The sequence below is a fragment of the Euphorbia lathyris genome, chromosome 7 (assembly GCF_963576675.1).
Source record: "Euphorbia lathyris chromosome 7, ddEupLath1.1, whole genome shotgun sequence".
NCBI lineage: Eukaryota > Viridiplantae > Streptophyta > Magnoliopsida > Malpighiales > Euphorbiaceae > Euphorbia > Euphorbia lathyris.
Window position 1 is genome coordinate 84,290,710 of NC_088916.1, and position 5,499 is coordinate 84,296,208.

Here is a 5,499-nt window from a genome sequence, read left to right on the forward strand (position 1 = left end):
CCGAGTTGCCTTATTTAGGTTCCTATAATCTATACAAACCCTCCAACCAGTGGTGGTTCGCGTAGGTATTAATTCACCTTCATCATTCCTTACTACAGTTATACCTCCCTTTTTGGGTACACAATGGATTGGACTAACCCATTCACTATCCGAAATAGGATAAATGATTCCATTGTCTAAAAGTTTAGTAATCTCATTTTTTACTACTTCTTTCATGTTCGGATTTAAACGTCTTTGTCTATCCGCTTTAGGTGGCTTATCTTCTTCTAAGTGAATCCTATGCATTACAATACTAGGATTAATTCCTTTTAAATCTGAAATCTGCCATCCCATACTTCCTATTCTATTTCTAACAACTTCTTTCAATTTTTCTTCTTGATTTTCTGTTAATTTGTTAGAGATGATTATAGGTAGAGTATCACTTCCGCCTAGGAAAGTGTATCTCAGATGGTTTGGTAATTCTTTAAGTTCTAATTTAGGTGGAACTATTACTGAAGGCGGAACTGGTCCATCTTCTCGAATTAAGGGCTCTGGGTCCTTATCTTCTAATTCTTCACCCATTATAGGTTCCATTATTTCTTCTCTTTGAACAATTTCATTAACACATTCTTCAACTAAATCAAGCTTCATACAAGCGAAATCCTCCATAGGATATTTCATTGCTTGATTCATATCGAACTCGATCTTATCGTCACCTATTCTTAAAACTACTTTTCCTTCCGACACATCAACTAGAGCACGTCCCGTGTTCATGAATGGTCTACCAAAGATTAGTGGACAATTAGCATCATAAGCAAAATCTAAGATAACAAAGTCAGTAGGAAAAATAAATTTGTCAACTTTCACCAAAACGTCTTCAATTATACCATATGGTCTTTTAGTGGATTGATCCGCTAATTGCAAAACCATATTGGTACGCTTGATGTCTTCTTCTAAACCTAATTTCTCAAAAATAGACAATGGCATCAAGTTTATACTAGCTCCTAATTCACAAAGACAACTTGGGAATTCCATATTTCCCAAAGTACACGGAATGGTAAAGCATCCGGGATCTTTGAGTTTAGTAGGTAATTTGCTTGATACTATCGAACTACATTCTTCAGAAAGTGAAATGGATGAAATTCCTTCCCAACTAATCTTTTTTGAGATTAAATCTTTCAAGAATTTTCCATAGTTAGGAATTTGCGTAATTGCATCCATGAATGTTAAATTTATATGCAAATTTTTAAGTTTATCTAAAAATGATAAAAGTTGTTTATCATGGTCCTTATTTCGGACCCTGTGTGGAAAATGTGGTTTTGGTACAAAAGGTTTCGGATTAGAGTCAATTTTTGTATCTTTTTGTTTTAATGTATCTTCTTTGGATTTTGGTAAATCATTTCCAGGTAAAGTTGAATTTCCGGGCATTTCCGGACCTATGTAGTTTTTTCCTGAGCGAAGAGTGATAGCCTTAACATGCTCTTTCGGATTTTCTTCCGTTTGGCTGGGAAGACTTCCCTCTTTGCGGGATGGAATTGATTTAGCAAGTTGTCCAATTTGAACCTCCAAATTATGGATGCTAAATGATTGGTTTTTGATAAGCTGATCGAATTTATTTTCGATCCGTTTAAAACCATCGTCTTGATTACTTACCTTTCCATTCATAGCATCAATAAATTTGTCGATTTTTGAAGATAAAGTGCTAATCGTATCTCTTGTTTGATTTTGATAATTATTTATCCGATATTGATTAGCATTTGCATTATTATTATTATTACCATCTTTCCAGTTAAAGTTAGGATGATTTCTCCATCCAGGATTATAAGTATTAGAATAAGGATTAGTAGTTTGGTTTTGTCCTTGGACAAAATTTACCTGTTCTATCTCATTCATACCTTCGTAATCAATGTCTCTCTGGATTGGATCATTAGGATCGCATGGTGCCATAAATTTATCAATTTTGTGCGATAAGGCAGAAAATTGGGCTTGTAACATTGCTACAGGATCAAGATTCATTATACCTTTAACCGATGATGTACCTGAGGATGATGGTTTCGCCGTCGGTATATGGCCACGCTCGGCGGGCCACATACTGCTGTTGATTGCCATTTCTTCCAAAAGTTCTCTTGCTTGGGCGGACGTCTTCTTCGTAAATAACCCTCCAGACATAGCATCTAATGAACCTCTAGTTGTAGGATTTAATCCATTATAGAATGTCTACATTAAAAGTGCATCTGGCAGTTGGTGGTGTGGGCATAAACATTGAAGTTCTTTAAAACGTTCCCAAGCTTCATAAAGAGTTTCATTATCATTTTGTGTAAAAGATGTCAACTCTTTGATGACTCTTGCGGTTTTTGCTAAGGGAAAATATTTTTGTAAAAATGCTTGGGCTAATTGGTCCCAAGTTTCAAATGTTGCAGCACGCATAGAAGTTAACCAAATTTTTGCCTTATCCTTCAAAGTGAAAGGAAAGAGGCGAAGTTTGATTGCTTCGGCTGTTACATCAGTAATTTTAAAAGTGTCACAAATTTCTAAGAAATTTGTCAAATGTGCATTAGGGTTTTCGTTAGGTAGTCCATAAAACGTTACGTTGTTTTGCAACATATTAAGCAAAGCAGGCTTAATTTCAAATTGATTTGTGTTTATACGGGGTCTAACTACACTATTAGTTACACCGGTCATTCCTGGCCTAGCATAATCCATAAGTGTCGGTGGATCGGCCATAATCTCTGGCTGGTCTACTTTGGTTTTTAAGGGTGTTTTGTCTTTGTTTTTCTTGTTTTTCTTGTTTTTCTTAAGTGTTCTTTCAATTTCTGGATCTAAAGGATCTGGTGGCGTGCCCGAATTTCGCAAACTGCGCATGAACTTGAAATTGTTACACGAGTCAAACTACCTTCAAAACAAAATTGAAAACAAGTATGTTATATAACTGAAAATAAATAAAATATAAAAATTGTATTAAAATAATGTATAAACCTATATTCGAAAATAAAATACGAAAAATAAAAATTTTGTCAAAAATTTTGGCGTATCCCCGGCAACGGCGCCAAAAACTTGTTGAGCGATTTCCGCAAGTGCACGGTTTCGCTTGTAGTAATAAAAATATCGATCCCACAGGGATACGTTTTTTAACGAAAAAACTTATTTTTTGAATTTGTTAATTTCGAACTAGTTAGATTTACTATTAAATGTAAATGAAAAGTGAAAATTGGTTTAATTGAATTTAGGAAATTTGTTTAATTGAATTTGTGAACTTTGAGTATTTGAAAATGCTGGAATAAGATTTTATATTTAGAATAAATCGATTGTTAGAAAGGTCTTCTGATTTTAAGGATGAATTTTACAAAACAGGAACATTTAGAACTTTTTAGAAAAACGAAAGAATTTATTCATTTGCATTAAGCAAAGAAAACAACTTAAACTTTGTATCAATTATGATGATGAAATAAATGACGGAACCTCTAATTAATTGGCTTTGAACGCGACAAAACCCTTTCGGGATAGTGGCCCTTACTCAAATTAAAACTCTTTCGAGATGATAATTTGCCTAAGTGTTCAACAAAGTTTCCTTGTAATGATTTTGAATTCAAGTGCATATTAATGAAAACACCAGCCTCACTTATATTGGATTGGTTACCATAAGTGCTGCATAACGATTTGTCGAATAGAACGGACTTTATTAGATGAAATATAAATTGATACAAGTTTACAGAGAACAAGGAGCATCGAGTTCTTCGAGGGCGTGCAAGTGAAGGGCTTGATCGGTTCCGCTTCCTTGGGTTTCCTAAGAGGTTGTCACGCTCAGGGGCGAACACTCTACTCAATCTTCTCGCTGTAACTTCGTAATAGGGATTCGGTCGGCCACTACCATGATGCAAACTAAAACTGGAACAATGTCTAAACGCTACTGAGTTGTAATTAAACTATAAACAATATGTGTACCTCATCTTGTTTTGTACAGAATCTAATTTCTAACTCTCGAAATGTGTTTACTTAGAACTTCGACATAAGTTCTACGCTCTGATTCTATATCTATATTATAACATTTCACAGCCACTTTTTCTCAACATCAACTCTTTATTTATAGATGTTGAAGGGTTGTGTTTGAAGTGATGTATCCGTTGGTTAAGAGTCGTGTCCGTTGTGAAAGGACGTCTTTATCCACTTGAACGAACGCGTTTCTTGGATTTTCAGCATGTGTTAAATGCTCTTTGTAAATTTTCTGCACTTACCGAGGATGGTAATCCGCGGCCGTGAATGACGTAGCATTGAGTTGAGCTTCGGACGAAGGGGAGAAATAGCTATACCACGCGTGTCGCGGCCGCGGGTTGAGGATCCACTGTCGCGGCCCGGTGATTTTTCTCACTTCTTAGCTTTCATTCGTGTCTTCGACTTAGCGCTTTCGATTTACGTCGTCTTTGACTCCTTTTGTAGGGTTTTTCTTCTATTTTAGATCCTTTTTCGTTCCTATTTGGATTTTACCAAATATTTAGGTACCTTGCAAGAAAGAAAGATATTCGAGAGTAAAAGTAATCTAAACAGATATAAATAACACGAATTTGTAATAAAAATGATGTAAATGTTAATGATATTTTAGGTATATTTTGGGCTTAACACTTTCCTATTTGCTTCCCGAATTAGGCGGGTTAGCATATGGAGACCGATTTGGATTGAAGGGAGCTCCGTGCCAAATAAAGGCTTCGTTCGCCAGATCAGCCATACGCAGCTCACGACAGCCAAACTCCAAACAGCAGCCACTTGAGCACCAAACCTGCATCGAATGAGTCTGTTAAAAAAATATCGAAATTGTCATTTTGCATTAGCCGCTGACTGAAAATAGACCCAATTTCCTACCAAAGCCGTCTTGCGAATGAACATTGCAGAAAAAGATGATCAATGCTTTCCACCGATGATAGACACAAAACACACCGGGAAACTAGATGGATTCCTTTCTGCTGAAGAATGTTCTGTGTTAAGATTTTACCATACATCACCTTCCATAAGGTTATTGAACGGGACGGTGGGATGTGAGTTCCCCATACAAACCGGTGCCAATTAACCGGGGTCAGCTCCGTACAAAGGGCTTGATACATCTCATTGACCGTGAATTTTCCTTTAGTAGAAGGTTTCCAAATGCACAAGTCACTGGGATCTAAGCCACGCGAAACCGTGAGAATATTACCCTGGACTGCCGTCGGGAGCTGGTCAATGTGGTGCCAGGACGAGTCAGTCAGGAAATGATCCACACTGCTGAACGTTTGCCGCTGACGTGCAGGTGACCAACCGAGTTGCTCAGCCATAGTAGGGTGGATCCAACTGTCCGTCCAAAAGTTCAGACGGGATACTTGACCAATCCACCAATGCGAATGGCCTCTCACTGTAGCATATGACAGCCTACAGGACGACCATACTGAAGAAGGTGCAATTGAAGGTTTCGGGACCCTGTGCTTGAAAAAAACTGACATTTCAGTAAGTTGATGATCCAGCTATCACCCTGTAGCAGATCCCAACTCATTTTCC

General features: G+C 37.1%; 1 non-coding gene across 1 annotated transcript; it reads left to right on the forward strand.

Annotated features, from left to right (window-relative positions):
• Window positions 1-2,218: 2,218 nt before the first annotated feature.
• Window positions 2,219-2,325, forward strand: LOC136201604 (small nucleolar RNA R71). Its single transcript, XR_010673951.1, has one exon. It is a non-coding gene; the product is annotated as a small nucleolar RNA R71 (small nucleolar RNA).
• Window positions 2,326-5,499: the final 3,174 nt, after the last annotated feature.